Genomic DNA, 17,788 nt, shown 5'->3' with positions numbered 1-17,788 from the left:
CATCTAAAGATGTACAGAATACAGAGGGAACAGAGGCAGATTTCTGTATCTCTCCGAGTAACGGAGCAAAAAAGCAAGAACATGCTGCACAGCCATAGGACGTCAAAGGGCGAGAGCCATGCGATATACTGATGTCGGCCAATCTAGTACCAGGGAGTCTTCAATGGGGACCGAAGGTAAAGCAACTGAGCTTGGAAAATTATTAAAGAAAATGATAGAAAAAGGGTATGATTTGGAATCAAAGAACAAAGAAAATCACAGCGCAGGAATAGGTTCTACGGCCCTTCAAGCCTGTGTCGACCATGCTACCCAACTTAACTAAAACCCCCTACCCTTCCAGGGACCATATCCCTCTATTCCCATCCTATTCATATATTTGCCAAGACACCCCTAAAAAGTCATTATCGTATCTGCTTCCATTACCTCCCCCACAATGAGTTCCAGGCACCCACCACCCTCTGTGTAAAAAATCTGCCATGTACATCTCCTTTAAACCTTGCCCTTCGCACCTTAAACCTGCGTCCCCTAGTAATTGACTCTTCCATTCTGGGAAAAAGCTTCTGACTATCCATACTGTCCATACCTCTCATAATCTTGTAGACTTCTATCAGGTTACCCCTCAACCTCCGTCGCTCAAGTGAGAACAAACCAAGTTTCTCCAACCTCTCCTCATAGCTGATGCCCTCCATACCAGGCAACACCCTAGTGAATCTTTTCTGTACCCTCTCAAAGCCTCCACATCCTTCTGGTAATGTGGCAACCAGAATTGAACACTATATTCCAAATGCGGCCTAACTAAGGTTCTATAAAGCTGCAACATGACTTGCCAATTTTTAAGCTCAATGCCTCAGCTGATGAAGGCAAGCATGCCATATGCCTTCTTGACTACTTTCTCCACTTTCAGTGACCTGTGTACCTGTACACCCAGATCCCTTTGCCTATCAATACTCTTAAGGGTTCTGTCATTTACTGAATATTTTCTCTTTATAATGGACCTTCCAAAATGCATGACCTCACATTTGTCTGGATTAAGTTCCATCTGCCACCTTTCCGCCCAAGTCTCCAACTGATCCATATCCTGCTATATCCTCTGATGGTCCTCATTGCTATGTGCAAATCCACCAACCTCTGTGTCACACACAAACTTACTAATCAATCCAGTTACATTTTCCTCCAAATCATTTATATATATTACAAGAAGCAAAGGTCTGAGCACTGATCCCTGAGGAATACCACTTGTCACAGCCCTCCATTAAGAAACGGACCCTTCCACTGCTATCCTTTGTCTTCTTTGACTGAGCCAGTTTTGTATCCACCTTGCCGGCTCACCTCTGATCCCATGCGACTTCACCTTCTGCACCAGTCTGCCATATGGACCTTGTCCAGGGCCTTACTGAAGTCCATGTAGAAACTTCCACTGCCTTCATCAATCGAAAACCTCAGTCAAATTAGTGAGACACGACCTTCCTTTCACAAAACCATGTTGCCTCTCACTAATACATCCACTTATTTCCAAGTGGGAATAAATCCTGTCTTGAAGAATGCTCTCCAATAACTTCCCTACCACTGATATAAGGCTCACTGACCTGTAATTATTTGTAATTACCTGGATTATTCTTGCTGCCCTTCTTAAACAAATGTCCTCTGGGACCCTCCCTGTAGTCATGATGGGGACGAAGGGGCAAACCCTGAAAGCTAGTGGCGTTTATTACCAATTAAACCTGTGGGACTGGTGTTGTGAGACTTCTTACTGTGTGTACTTCTGCTGTAGCCAGTGAGGATACAAAGATTTCTCTCAAGGGCTCAGCAATTTCCTCCCTTGCCTCTCTCAGTATTTTGAGATATATCCCATCAGGCCCTGGAGACTTGTCTACTTTAATATTTCTCAAGAACCCCAATACTTCCTCCTTTTTGATCTCAAAATGACTCAAACTATCTACACACCCTTTCCCAGACTCATCATCCACCAAGTCCTTCTCTTTGGTGAATACTGACACAAAGTACTCATTTAATATCTCGCCCATTTCCTCTGGCTCCACGATAGATTCCCTCCCTTGTCCCTGAATGGGTCAATCCTCTCGGTCTTTATATATGTATAAAAAGCCTTGGGATTTTCCTTAATCCTGTTGACTTTTTCTTGACCACTTCTAGCCCTACTTACTCCTTGCTTAAGTTTCTCTCTACTTTCCTTGTATTCCACACTTGCTTCAGCTGAAGCTGAGCAAAACACTTGGTGAGTGGGACAAACTAAGAATAAATCAGAAATGGCATTAGTCATTTAAGCAGCCATGATGAAAAAATATCTTCAGAGGGGATGCATATTGTAAGCAAACAGCTGCCATTAAGGCAGTACAGGAAGAGGCAAGGGAAGGATTGTGGCAGGATCATTGTACCCAACACTCCCTGAAGTAGGTAAAAAGGGGGAAAGGATGAGGAAAGAATGGATTGGAAAGGTGCACCAGAGGAAGTTGCTCAGTTTGACAATTATCCCCCTCTCTCTAATACAACAGCCCCATCTGCTCCCATGGCCCCAGTTCGTTCTGTAGTAAAAACACCCACGATTGGAGGAGGAGCCACTGCCATTACCCACAATTTGCCACTGTCAGCAGCTAAGAAAGAAATGTTTATGGATAAGTTATGTCTGTTACATCATGATGACCAGAATTCAGCTTTTTGGAATGTAATAAATGAATTACGAGAAGTTCACAATTTAATTTTAGATGATGTAAGGTTTTTGCTGAAAGGGAAATTCGTTAGGCCAGTGTGGCAAATGTTGCCCGACGCCTTACAAGGGAGAGCATGAATAATAAAGGAAAGTCTGCCCACTCAGCAAAAGTATGGCAGATTTATGCAGTAAGAAGTCTCACAACACAAGGTTAAAGTCCAACGGGTTTATTTGGTAGTACAAGCCACAAGCTTTCGGAGTGCTGCCCCTTCATCAGGTGAGGGAGAGTTCTGTTCACAAACAGGGATTATAAAGACACAAACTCAATTTACAAACCAATGGTTGGAATGCAAGTCTTTACAGGTAATCAAGTCTTAAAGGTACAGACAATGTGAGTGGAGAGACACAGGACACGGCGAACAGAGTACCTTTCTTCATCCAGTACTTCCCCGGAGCAGAGAAGCTACAACGTCTTCTCTGGAACCTTCAACATGTCATTGATGAAGACGAACATCTCGCCAGGGCCATCCCCCGCATCCACACTTATTACCTTCAAACAACCACACAATCTCAAACAGACCATTATCCGCAGCAAACTACCCAGCTTTCAGGAGAACATTGACCATGATACCACACAACCCTGCCGTAGCAATCCCTGCAAGACGTGCCGGATCATCAACATGGATGCCATCATCTCACGTGAGAACACCATCCACCAGGTACACAGTACATACACTTGCAACATTGTCTACCTGATACACTGCAGGAAAGGATGTCCTGAGGCATGGTTACTGGGGAGACCACGCAGACACTACAACAATGGATGAATGAACACCGGTCCGCAATCACCAGGCAAGAGTGTTCTCTTCTAGCTCGTTAGAGGGGTCAGTTTTTGTTCAAAGTTCTAGCTCGTTAGAGGGGTCAGTTTTTGTTCAAAGTGTGCAGGAAGGTTTTTTGACTCAATATGTAGATAGGCCAACTAGAGGTGAGGCTATATTGGACTTGGTGCTGGGAAATGAGCCAGACCAGGTGCTAGACTTGGAAGTTGGTGTGCTTTTTGATGATAGTGACCACAATTCGGTTACGTTCACCTTAGTGATGGAAAGGGATAGGCATGAACCTCGGGTCAGTAGTTTTAGCTGGGGGAAGGGTAATTATGAGGCCATTAGGAGAGAATTAGGAAGCATTGGTTGGACTAGGAGATTACAGGGACTAGGAACGTCTGAAATGTGGAGTTTTTTCAAGGAGCAGCTACTGCGGGTCTGTGATAGCTATGTCCCTGTCAGGCAAGGAGGAATTGGTAGGGCTAGGGAACCGTGGTGCACAAAAAAAGTTGATTTGTTGGTTAGGAAGAAGAAGGAGGCTTATGTTCGGATGAGGCTTGAGGGCTCGGGTAGTGCAGTAGAAAGCTTTAGATTGGCTAGGAGGGAGTTGAAGAGGGAGTTAAGAAGGGCTAGAAGAGGGCATGAGATGACTTTGGCTGATAGGATTAAGGAGAATCCTAAGGCGTTCTATAGGTATGTCAAGAACAGAAGGTTGGTTAGGGCAAGATTAGGGCCAGTTACAGACAGTAGGGGGAAGTTGTGTGTGGAACCGGAAGAGATTGGAGAGGCATTGAACCATTATTTCTCTTTGGTGTTCACGCAGGACGATATGAATGTAGCTGAGGAGGTCACTGGGGTGAAGGGGTGTAAAATAGAAAGTATTGCAGTTGATACAGAGGATGTGTTGGATATTCTAGAAGGGTTGAAAATAGATAAGTCCCCTGGTCCAGACGGGATTTACCCTAGGATTCTATGGGAGGCAAGAGAGGTGATTGCAGAGCCACTGGCTCTGATCTTCAGGTCGTCGTTGGTCTCTGGTATAGTACCGGAAGATTGGAGGACAGCGAATGTTGTCCCATTGTTTAAGAAGGGGAACAGAGACTTCCCTGGGAATTATAGACCAGTGAGTCTTACTTCTGTAGTGGGCAAGGTTTTAGAAAGAATTATTAGGGATAGGATTTATAGTTATTTGGAGAGTAATGAATTGATTAGAGATAGTCAGCATGGTTTTGTAGCGGGAAGGTCGTGCCTTACTAACCTTATTGAGTTCTTTGAGAAGGTGACCAGAGGTGGATAGGGGTAAGGCAGTAGACGTGGTATATATGGATTTTAGTAAGGCGTTTGATAAGGTTCACCATGGTATGCTTCTGCAGAAAATGCAGATGTATGGGATTGGTGGTAATTTAGGTACTTGGATCAGGAATTGGTTAGCAGATAGGAGACAGAGGGTGGTGGTTGATGGTAATTATTCATCATGGAGTTCGGTTACGAGTGGTGTGCCTCAGGGATCTGTTTTGGGGCCACTGCTGTTTGTAATCTTTATTAATGATCTGGATGAGGGTATAGTTGGGTGGATTAGTAAGTTTGCTGATGACACCAAAGTCGGAGGAGTGGTAGATTGTGAGGAAGGGTGTCGAAGTTTGCAGGGTGACTTGGACAGGTTGCAGAGCTGGGCCGCGAGGTGGCGGATGGAGTTTAATGCGGAGAAGTGTGAGGTAATCCATTTCGGTAGGAATAACAGATGTGTTGAGTATAGGGCTAACGGGAGGACTTTGAATAGAGTGGAGGAGCAGAGGGATCTAGGTGTATGTGTACATAGATCCCTGAAAGTTGGGAATCAAGTAGATAAGGTTGTTAAGAAGGCGTATGGTGTCTTGGCGTTTATTGGTAGGGGGATTGAATTTAGGAGTCACAGCATCATGTTGCAACTGTACACAACTCTGGTGCGGCCGCACTTGGAGTACTGTGTGCAGTTCTGGTCCCCACATTACAGGAAGGATGTGGAGGCTTTGGAGAGGGTGCAGAGGAGGTTTACCAGGATGTTGCCTGGTATGCAGGGGAGGTCCTATGAGGAGAGACTGAGGGATTTGGGGTTGTTTTCACTGGAAAGAAGGCGGCTAAGAGGGGATCTTATAGAAACATATAAGATGATTAGAGGTTTAGATAGGGTGGATGGTGATAGCCTGTTTCCTCGGATGGAGAAATCTAGCACGAGGGGGCATGGCTTTAAATTAAGGGGGGGTAGTTATAGGATGGATGTCAGGGGCAGGTTCTTTACCCAGAGGGTGGTGAGGGACTGGAATGCCCTGCCTGCTGCAGTTGTAAATGCGCCTAGTTTGGGGGCGTTTAAGAGATTGGTGGATAGGTTTATGGACGAAAAGGGATTGGTTTAGATTAGTGGGTCAATGTTTTTTTTTAAAAATAAGACTGGTTGGCGCAACATTGTGGGCCGAAGGGCCTGTTCCGCGCTGTAATGTTCTATGTTCTATGTTCTATGTTCTTCCTGTTGGGGAACACTTCAGCCGTCACAGGCATTCAACCTCTGATCTTAAGCATCCTTCAAGGCGGCCTTCGTGACACACAACACAGAGTCGCTGAGCAGAGAATGATAGCCAAATTCTGCACACATGAGGACGGCCTCAACCGGGATCTTGGGTTCATGTCACGTATCTGTAACTGCCAAATTTGACTGGGCTTGCAAAATCTCACTAACTGCCCTGGCTGGAGACAATACACATCTCTTTAACCTACGCTTAACCTCTCTCCATTCTCATTGTCTGTACCTTTAAGACTTTATTACCTGTAACGATGCGCATTCCAACCATTATTTTGTAAATTGAGTTTGTGTCTTTATATGCCCTGTTGTGAACAGAACTCCCACTTACCTGATGAATGGGCATCGCTCTGAAAACTAGTGGCATTTGCTACCAAATAAATCTGTTGGACTTTAACCTGGTGTTGTAAGACTTCTTACTGTGTTTACCCCAATCCAAACCCAGCACCTCCACATCAGATTTATATAGGACCTAGGGCAAACCCTGGGTAGGGGACATGCCAACTGGACAAAGGTAACCCTCATTAAGAGGTCCCTATAGAAACAGCAGAAGAATATGAGGAAAGAAAATTCAGGGCTCATGTAGATGGTGGGGGAGGGGTGGGGAGGGGGCAGTGAAAGGATCCTGTAAGAGACATTTTTGAACATGCTCAAAGACAAATTCAGTCCAGCCCTGACTCGAATCATACAAATAGGTCTCCTGGTGGGAAACACTTATCGGGAAATTATGAGTTGGGCTATGAAAGCTGAATCCAATCATCAGAAGCACCCCAACATAACCCTAGTACAGAATGACAAGCCCCAGTTCAGGGCTGCAGGAGATTGTTTTGTGAGTGGAAAGAAAGGGAGGAAACCCATGCAAACACAGGAGAACATGCAGACTCTGTGACCCAAGTCAAGATTCAAACCCTAGTCCCTGGCACTGTGAGGCAGCAGTGCTAACCACTGTGCTACCATGCCACCCCATCCAGAGTGGAAATCCAACAGAGATTGCCATTCCAAGGAAGTTATTGGCATAAGTTTATTAAGTAAAATTAAACATGGTGGATTTCACTGGGTTACAATATTTTTCTTAATATAAAGCATTAATTCAAAATAATAAAATTTATAAACTTTCAGCAGATTTTGAAAGGAATAGGTATCCATGTCTGGAAGATTTTACATCTCAAGTAGCAAAGAGGGTTGGTGAGGGTAATGTGGTGCATATGAAAAAGGAAATGAATAAGTGCCACATAACAGGCTGGTCAGCAAAATTGAAGCCCAAAGACTAAAAGGACCAGTGGCACATGTAAATGAAGTTGGCTGGATGACTGGTGTTACAGACAGGAGAGGGAGAGGCAAACAGAACTTCTTTATCCTTTATTTTTATTTTATCTTTATTTTGAAGTGGTGGAGGCTGCCTCGCTAAATATTTTTAAGACGCGGGTTGATGGGTTTTTGATAGGAGAGGGGATTAAGGGTTATGGGGAGAGGGCGGGAAAGTGGAACTGAGCAGCGACAGATCAGCCATGATCTTATTGAATGGCGGGGCAGGCTCGAAGGGCTGGATGGCCTACTCCTGCTCCTATTTCTTATGTTCTTATGTTCTTACCATCTGTCCATAAGCAGAGGTGTTTCTGGAATTACTTTTGAAGTAACCAGTGATGTGTTTCCTCAAAGCTTTAGTTTGTGTGTTCCAATGTTACAAGTAACATACAGCAAACTTTCTTTACGATTAACTCAGAAGGTTACTTTATTCCACATTTCAAACCTGGGAAAGGGGGTCCAATGATAGTAATGTTTGGGTGGAGACAGCAGCACAAGGTCATGAAACAGATTGAAGATGCCACAAAATGAGGTTTCTGTTGGCTGTCATTGAGGTCTATAGCACAGAAAAAAGGCCCTTTCGCCTATCTCATATCCATTGGTCAAAGACAAACTACCATTGATTCTAATCCCATTTCCAGCACTTGGCCTTGCATGCCTTGGCATAAATAGTTCTTAAATTTTACAAGGGCCTCTGCTTTCACCATCCTTTCAGACAGTGAGTTCCAGACTCCCACAACGTTTCAGGTGAAAAGGTTTTTCCTCACATTCCCTCTAAATCTCCTGCCTCTTATCTTAAACCTGTGCTCCTGCTCATTGATCCCTCCTCTAAGGGGAAATGTTTCTACTTGTCTACTCTATTTGTGCCCCTCACAAGTTTTATGCATCTCAATCATGTCCTTCAGTTTCCTCTGCTCTAAAGAAAATAACCCCAGTGTATTCAATGTCTCTTTATAACTACTACTCTCCAGCTCAAGCATAGCTCCTCTGTACCCTTTCCAGTGCTATCACATCCCTCCCAGGTTATTCATGAAGGCCTGCTGACTCAATATTGCCCTCATCTGAGGTGTGGTGATCCTCAGGTTAAATCACCACCAGTCAGCTGTACCCCTCAAAGGGGTGAGCCGCCTATACTCATCTGGCATTATGGCAACTTTACCCTTTACCTTTATGATGAGGATTCCAGAATTGTGCACAATACTCTTAATGTCCAACCAATGTTTTATACATTTCTACCTTAACCTCCCTGCTCTGAGACTCTATTCATTGGCAAATAAAGACAAGTATACCACATGCCTTTTTGGCCACTTCATCTACCTGTCCTACTACTTAAGGGACCTGTGTACATGCATACCAAGGTCCCTCTGGTCCTCGGTACTTCCCAGAGTCCTGACTTTCATTATGTATGCCTTATTTGTCCTGCCCAAGTGCATCACCTCACACTTATCCAGATTGAATTTCACTTGGCACTGATTAGCCCATCTGACTAGCCCATCTATATCCTCCTCTTCACTCTTTACCATCTTATCAATTTTCATACCATCTTCAAACGTACAGATCAATCCTCCTACATTCAAATCTAAATCATTGATATAAACCACAAACAGGATGGGCCCGAACATTTCCCCTCCAGTACCCCACTGGAGACAGTCTTCCAGTCAAGAAAATACCCCTCAACCATCACCCCCTGCTTCCTGCCACTTAGCCAATTCTGGAAACAATTTGCCAAATTTCCTTGGATCCCATGGGCTCTTAATTTCACCATCAGTCTCTCATAGCACCCGTTGACCCCCACTCTCTGCCTCCTATTTGACAACCAATCCTCTATCCACGCTAACACCCTACCCCCAACTCCATGTCCCTCGACCTTCTCCAATAACCTCTTGTGAGGTACTTTGTCAAACGCCTTCTGAAAATCCAGAAAGACCACATCCACCGGCTCTCCTCTATCCACCGCCCTAGACACATCCTCATAGAACTCCAGTAAATTTGTCAGACACGACTTCCCTTTAATGAAACCATGCTGCGTCTGCTCTATCAAGCAATTCCCTTCAAGATGCCTCGCTATTTCCTCCTTGATGACGGATTCTAACATTTTACCTACCACAGACGTTAAACTAACTGGCCTATAATTCCCTGCCTTTTGCCTGCCACCCTTCTTAAACAACGGTGTAACATTAGCTGTTTTCCAATCTTCCGGCACTTCCCCGGAATCCAGCAACGTTTGGAAAATAACCACCAAGGCATCCACTATCACCTCCGCCATTTCTTTCAGAACCCTCGGATGCATTCCATCCAGTCCTGGGGACTTGTCCACAATCAGTCCCTCCAGTCTGTCGAGCACCGCCTCTCTAGTAACAGTAATGTCATCAAGACCCTCCAGTCCTACCACCTTTCCATCACTAACACCCAGCAAATTATTCACGTCCACCTCCGTGAAGACAGAAACAAAAAAGTTATTCAATACCTGAGCCATATCCCCATCCCCTACCACTAGGTCCCCTTTCTCATCGTCTAAAGGACCAACGTTCATCCTAGCCAGCCTCTTCCTTTTTATATATTTATAAAAACTCTTGCTATCCTTTTTTATATTAAGTGCTAGCCCAGCTTCATAGTTTCTCCTACCCTTCTTTATCAACTTCTTTGTCAATCTTTGTTGACATTTAAACCTCTCCCAATCCTCTTCTCGCCCACTACTCTTAGCTACTCTAAATGCCTCCGCTTTTAATTTAACACTTTCCTTCACCTCCTTCGTTATTCACGGCTTATTACCTCTCTTCCTACTGTCCTTTTTGACCGTTGGAATAAATTTCCGCTGAGCACCAAGAAAGATCTCCTTAAAAATCCTCCACTGCTCCTCAGCAGACCCTCCCTCCAACGCGCTCCCCCAGTCCACATTTGCCAATTCTTCTCTCATCCTACCGTACTCCCCTCTGTTCAAACAAAGGACGCGTGTCCGGGAACCCACTTTCTCCTCCTCCATCTGCACCAGAAACTCCACCATACAATGATCACTCTCCCCAAGAGAATCCTTCACCACAAGGTCCCTAATTCTACCCGTCTCATTACATAGCACCAGATCCAAGATAGCTCGCTCCCTCGTCGGCTCCAACACACACTGTTCCAGGAAACTATCCTGGCAGCATTCCAAGAACTCCTCCTTGAGCCCACCGCGTCCAACATGGGTCGACCAATCAATATGCAGATTGAAATCTCCCATAACTACGGCCGTCCCATTCCTGCACGCCGCACTTATTTGCGTGTTAACAGCCCTCCCCATCTCCAGATCATTATTCGGGGGCCTATAGACGACACCCACCAGCGTCTTCCTCCCTTTGCTGTTCCTAATCTCTACCCACAACGATTCCACTTTCTGCTCCTTGGCTCCAATATCATCCCTTGCTACCATCTTGATGCTATCCTTAATCAGCAGAGCTACGCCACCCCCTCTTTCCTCCTGCCTATCCTTCCTAAACACTTGATAGCCCTGTACATTCAGCTCCCAGTCCCTGTCACCTTGCAGCCACGTCTCTGTAATGGCCACCAGATCGTATCCATTTGTGTCGATCTGCGCCACCAGCTCATCCACTTTATTCCGAATGCTTCGTGCATTCAGATAAAGCGCTTTCATCCCAGCCTTCACCTGGACCCTATTTGCCGTAACGCCACCAACCATACTCACGCCCCCTACTCCCTCTATTATTGGGACATCCTCGGCCTCTTCCCTTACCTGTACCCTATCCTTAACTTTAGACCTCGTAACATCACCTACCCTCGCACCCTCCCCCCCGCCTAATTAGTTTAAAGCCCTGTCTACAGTCCCCTTTACTCGATTCGCCAGCACTCTGGTCCCAGCACGGTTCAGACCAACCCCATCCCGCCCGAACAGGTCCCACCTACCCCAATACTGGTGCCAATGCCCCATAAATTCAAACCCATTCCTCCCACACCAATCCCTGAGCCACCCATTCACTTCCTTAATCCTGTCAACCCTACGCCCGTCTGCACTCGGTTCAGGCAGTAGCCCAGAGATGACCACCTTGTCGGTTCTACTTTTTAATTCCATTCCCAGCTTTTCATACTCCCTCCCCAGATCCTCAATCTGCATTTTGCTTATGTCGCCAGCACCCACATGTACCACAACGACCGGATTCTCACCCTCCCACTCCAGGTTCCTCTGCAGCCCAGCTGCAACATCCTGTACCCGAGCACCAGGCAGACAACACACCCTTCTGTGCACTTTGTCATTGCGACAAAGGACAGTGTCAATACCCTTCAGGATAGAGGTGGAGAGACTCTTCCCGCTCAGAAAGGACAGTAGGACTAGGGGGCACAGCCTCAAGATAAAGGGGGGGGGTGGTTTAGAACGGAGTTGAGGAGGAACTTCTTCACTCAAAGGGTGGTGAATCTCTGGAATTCTCTGCCTGTTGAAGTGGTGGAGGCTGCCTCGCTAAATATTTTTAAGACGCGGGTTGATGGGTTTTTGATAAGAGAGGGGATTAAGGGTTATGGGGAGAGGGCGGGAAGGTGGAACTGAGTCACGACAGATCAGCCATGATCTTATTGAATGGCGGGGCAGGCTCGAAGGGCCAGATGGCCTACTCCTGCTCCTATTTCTTATGTTCTTATGTTCTTATGTGGGATTCTATCAAAAACCTTGTTGAAATCCAAGAAGACTGCCTCAAGTGTATTGCCCTCATCTGGTCACCTGTTTGAAAAATTCAATCAAGTTGGTCAGACTTCCCCTTAACAAAACCATGCTGACTGTTGTTAACTAATCCCTGCCTCTCCAAATGCAGATTGATTTTGTTCTTAGAATTGTTTCCAATAGCTTCCCCACCACTCAGGTTAGACTGACTAGCCTGTAGTTTCCTGGTTTATCCCTTCCTTCTTTTTTAAATTGTGGTAATACATCAGCTGTCCTCCAATTCTCCTGTGGTTAGAGAGGAATTGAATATTATTGCTAGCACCCATGCTATTTCCTCCCTTGCTTCACTCAACAGTCTGGGACACATTTCATCCAGCCCTGGAGATTTATCTACCTTTAAGCCTGCCAAACCACTCAGAAACCCCTCTCTGTCGATATTAATTTCTTTAATTATATCACAGTCCTTCTCCCTGATTTCTATATCCACATTGCTTCTCTCACTAGTGAACACTGACGCAAAATAATCATTTAGGGCCCTACCTGCATCCTCTAGCTCCATACACAAATTACCACTGTGATCCTTAATAAGCCCTACTCTAAGTTATCCTTTTACCCTTAATGTACTTGCAAAACACTTCAGGATTTTGCTTTATTCTCACTGCCAGTATCCTTTTGTGTCCCTTTTTGCTCTCCTACTTTCCTTTATAAATTTCCTTTTGCACAGTCTCTACTCCTCCAGGATTTCTGCTGCTTTGAGCCCTTGATGTTTGCCATGAACTTCCTTCTTCTCTTTCTGCAATGCTGTATATCCCTCAATATCCAAGGTTCACTGGATTTGTTGGCTTCAGCCTTTTTCTTTAATTGAACATGTTGGCCCTGTACTCTCCATATTTCCTTCTTGAATGTGTCCTACTATTACAGATTTACCAATGGTCAGAGGCTTTTAAAATAAAGCAAGCTTTAAGGAGTTCAGAGATAGTGGCCAGCTGCTTAGTCAGCTGGGAGCCCTGCTGTTATTCTTTTCAGGAGGGAAGTAATCAGCAGACTGATCTGGGAGGCTTGAAATGTAATATTAAAACTGTCCAAGAGGCTAAAGCATGGGATCATGGGCAACACGATGGCATAGTGGTTAGCACCGCTGCCTCACAGTGCCAGTGACCCATGTTCGATTCTGGTCTTGGGGACTGCAAAACTGCATAGTTTTTCCTGCACCTGAGTGGGTTTCCTCTGGGTGCTCTGATTTCCTCCTGCAGGCTCAAAGATGTATAGGTTGTTGGCCATGCTAAATTGCCTGTTAGTGCCCAAAGGTATGTAGGTTAGGGGGATGAACCACGGTAAATGTGAAGGATTATGGTGATAGGATGGAGGGGAGGAGCAGGTGGGCTGCACTTACAGAGAGCTGGTGCGGACTCGATGCACCAGATGGCCTCTTTCTGCACTGTAGGGATTTCATGGTTCTATGGTTCTATCATGTGATGTGGCTCATTATTAGTTAATTGTAGCCTCACAGGCAGTTTCTATGCTTCAGGCCAAATTCCATTGTTTCCATTACGAAGGAATTGGTAGCTGTTAACATCTCTTAAAGTATAATGTTTTTGTTATCACCCTGAATCTGGAGCAAATTTGTCTGTTAGCTTTCTACTTTACTGATTATATTGAGGCCTTACAATGGGGTGTGAGATGGGGTGGAACTTTTTTGATCTTGTAATCCCTGTTGGAAGCTTCCAGAACATTTGGCCAGTCTCGAGTCAGGTGACCTCTTCAGCTGGTTCAGAAAAAGTATATTTTAAAATTGGGAAGAAAATAAAGTTTTGATTTTTTTAATGTCTTATTGATATGACACTGGAAAAGGGGCAAAATGTAATTTTTCAAACTGGAGGAGGGTACATAGTGGGGTTTCCCAGGCGTCAGTACAGCGATCACTGATTTTCTTGATTTTAACAATGACACAAACTTGGGTTTACAGGACACAATTTCAAAATTTGCAAATGACATAAAACTTTGAAGCATTGTGAACTGTAAGGATGATAGACATGGACAGGCTGGTGCAATGTTGGGAGACATGGCAGATGAAATTTGATGCAGAGATGTGTGAAGTGGTACATTTTGGTAGAATGAACAAAAATCCAAAGGGTACAATTTTAAAGATAATGCAGGAACTGAGAGACCTGGAGACATATATGTACAACTTGCTGAAGGCAAGACAGGTTGAGAAAATGGTTAAAAGGGATATGGGATCCACAGCTTTTATACATAGGAACATTGAGTACAAAAGCAAGGAAATTATGATGAACATTAATAAAACACTGGTTCAGTCTCAACTAGAATATTGCTCCCAATTCTGGGCATTGCACTTTAGAAAGGATGTGAAGACTTTAAAGACGGTGCAGAAAAAAATTCACAAGAATGGTCCCAGGGACAAGGGATTTCAGTTAAGAAGATAAATTGGAGAAGCTAGCTTGCCTTAGGGAAGAGGAAGTTGAGAGGAGATTTGATAATGATCTCAAAATCTTCAGGAGTATAGATCGCGTGGAGAGAGAGAAACTGTTCCAGTTGGCAGAGGTTTTGAGAATCAGAGAAGACAGATTTAAGGTAATTGGCAAAAGAAGCAACACCGACATGAGGAAAATCTTTTTTATGTAGTGAGTGGTTTGGATCTGAATACACTGCCTGAGAATGTGGTGGATGAAGATTAAATTGTACCACTCAAATGAAATGGGACAAGTCCCTGAAGGGAAATGAATTGCTTGGCACAGGATAGTAGGAATAGCAATGCTGTTCTTGCAAAAAGTCAGCACAGACATGATGGACTGAATGGCCTCCTTTAGCAATAGGCTTCTTGCTGATTTAAAGTAGACCATAAAAATGGCTTCCTTATCTTGTGTCTTCTACAAGTTTATCCTTTTCCTCAGGACCTGATTTCTGCAGAGAGAAAGAACATATATTGCACCTGTTTCAGCTAAACAAAATAAGAGATAACTGTCTGCTGTTTTATTCCTTCAGGCAATGTCTTGACCAATCAGTACGAAGCTTTCTGGTTTAAATTTTCAAACAATGCTTGGTCAGTCACCATTAACTGGTGCATTCTCTATGGCAACACTTCTGTCAACCAGAGCTAATCACCACTATCTTCTCATCCAGTACAAAATTGTTGTTTCCTCTGATATTGGTATCATTGTGATTGTCCTGATGAGTGCAAGACAAAAAGCTTCAACAAAATGTATTTTTTCAGAAATATCAAGAATGATAGATGTTACTGCAAATTTGATACATTTTTGTTAACCAGAGGTATTAAGAGATTTAGGTTAATGGTGAGTTTATAGAGTTAGGTCATGGATCAGTGCTGAATAAAGGAACTGTTTCACAGTGCTAAATTCATGTACGTAAGTTCCTAAAATAGGAGGAGGGCATTTAGTTCCAGTGGCAATGCCAGAGATGGCACACACCTCTGTTTTCAGAAGGCAGAAAAAATATGATTGTAATTAAGTTTACCACAAAGCTGAATGTGTAGAGTGCTATTATTGTCACGATTACCCGTCACTATGACATTGCTGTTTTTTAAATTTATTTTATGGATATACATTTTGTTGGCTAGGCCAGCATTTATTGGCCATTCCTAATTGCTCTTTAGCAGATGATGGTGACTGCCTTCTTGAACTGCTGCAGTCCATGTGGTGTAGATACATGCACAATGCTCTTAGGGATTTCAGGATTTTGACCCAGCACCAGTGAAGGAATAGTGATATATTTCCAAGTCAGGATGGTAAGTGGCTAGGAGGAGAACATCCAAGTGGCAGTGTTCCATGTGTCTATCGACCTTGTCCTTCGAGATAGGCTTGGATATGCTGTCTAAAGAGCTTTGCTGAGTTCCTACAATTTGGAGATGGTACACACTGCTGCCATTGAGTGTCAATGGTGGAGGGAATGAATGTTTGTGGATGGGCTACCAATCAAGAGAACTACTTTATCCTGGGTGATGTCAAGTTTCTTGAGTGTTGTTGGGGCTGCATTCATCCAGGTAAATGCAGAGTATTCTATTACACTCCTGACTTGTGCCGTGTAGCTGGTGGAAAGGCTTTGGGGAGTTGCTTGCCACAGGAATCCTAGCCTCTGACCCATTATCATGGGAAATTCACAGATGCCATCCAACTCCTGTTTGACATTTGCAACTATTTTCAGCTTTTGTATGTTTTATAGTACATGAGTGAAAATAAAATTCTTTAAATTGATTTTATTTTCTATTTGTATATTACTTTGTATTGTGGTACCACAAGCTGGTTAGGAAAGGAGGAATATGACAGGAAGAGAAGTAGTGAAGGGACTCATTAGTTAGGGGAACAGTTAGGAGTTTCTGTGGCCATAGACGTAACTCCAGGATGGTATGTTGCCTCCCTGGTGCCAGGGTTAAGGAGTCACAGAGTGGCTGCAAGACATTCTACTGGGGAGGGTGAATAATAGAGGTTGTGATCCACTAACAATGTACTAACAAATTAGCTGGGAAGGGGCAGAGGTTCTTCAATCAGACTTTCAGGAGCTAGGCAGAAAATTAGCACGCAGGATCTCAAATGTATTAATCTCTGGATAACTCCAAGTGCCACATGAAAGTGAGGACAAAAGTAGAAGGATAAGGCAGATGAACATGTGGCTGGCAAAAAGGTGCAGGAGGAAGGGCTTAAGATAAAAACAAATTACTGAGGAAACTGGAATCTGAAACCAAAAGAAAAAATGCTGGAAAATCTCAGCAGTTCTGGCAGCATCTGTCAGGAGAGGAAAGAGCTGATGTTTCAAGTCCAGATGACCTTTGTTAAAAGTAAATGACATAGAAAGTGGGAGATATTTATATGTAGAATGAAGGAATGAAAGATGAGTCATAGCCACAGAAACAAGAGGAAAGGTTGTTAATGGCAGTCCATAGAGAGAATATAGGAGAATAGCCAAACAGCAGGGAAGCTGAAATCAGAGATTAAGTTGTGTCAAATGAAGATGAGCAGGAAGATGGTGGGGGAGAGATAAAATTAAGGAAAGGGGAAAAGGAGAAGCAAAGGGGGAGAAAAGGTGAGGAAAAGGGGATAAAGTAGGAAGATGGAGTGGGGCTTTAGATTCTTGGGACACTGTGATTAGCTCTGAGGGAAATGGCACCTACAAGCCAAATGGGTTGCATCTTAACATAGCTGGACGGAGCTGCTTGTGGAATGTTTTGCTAGTGCTGTTGGGAAGACTGTAAATTAACTTGGCAGGAGTGTGGGAACCAAGAAGAAATGTTACAGAGAAACACCAGGATGCACAAAATACTGGGAGGGACAGAAAGCACATGTGTAGAGAATAGTAGATTCATAGGTGGGGTCAGAGAATGGAAGACATAATAACATCTAATTTAGGGTTACTGTGCATCTATCTGAATGCACAAAGTTATAGTAAATAAGATTGGGGAGTTACAGGCATAGATTGTGGAAATATGATTTTGTGGCCACAATAGCAACCAGGCTCAACAAAGGGCAAGACGGAGTCATGGTTCCAAGGTGACCACGGATGGAAACAAGACATTAAGGGCTATTCAGCATTTAGGAAAGACAAACAGAAAGGAAAACCTGGTGGAGTTGCATTGTTGATTAAAAAATATATTGATACAATATTCAGAAAGATATTAGCACAGATGATGTGGAATCTGTATGGGTTGAATTAAGAAACACCAAGGGCAAAAAAAATTCATGGGATGGTATACAGAGCAACAAACTAGTGATAATGTTAGGAATAACATTAGACAGGAAATCAGAGATGCATGAGATAAAAGA

The sequence above is a fragment of the Carcharhinus amblyrhynchos genome, chromosome 20 (assembly GCF_965287045.1).
Source record: "Carcharhinus amblyrhynchos chromosome 20, sCarAmb.v2.hapA, whole genome shotgun sequence".
Classification (NCBI taxonomy): Eukaryota; Metazoa; Chordata; class Chondrichthyes; order Carcharhiniformes; family Carcharhinidae; genus Carcharhinus; species Carcharhinus amblyrhynchos.
This window is presented reverse-complemented; position numbering follows the sequence as displayed.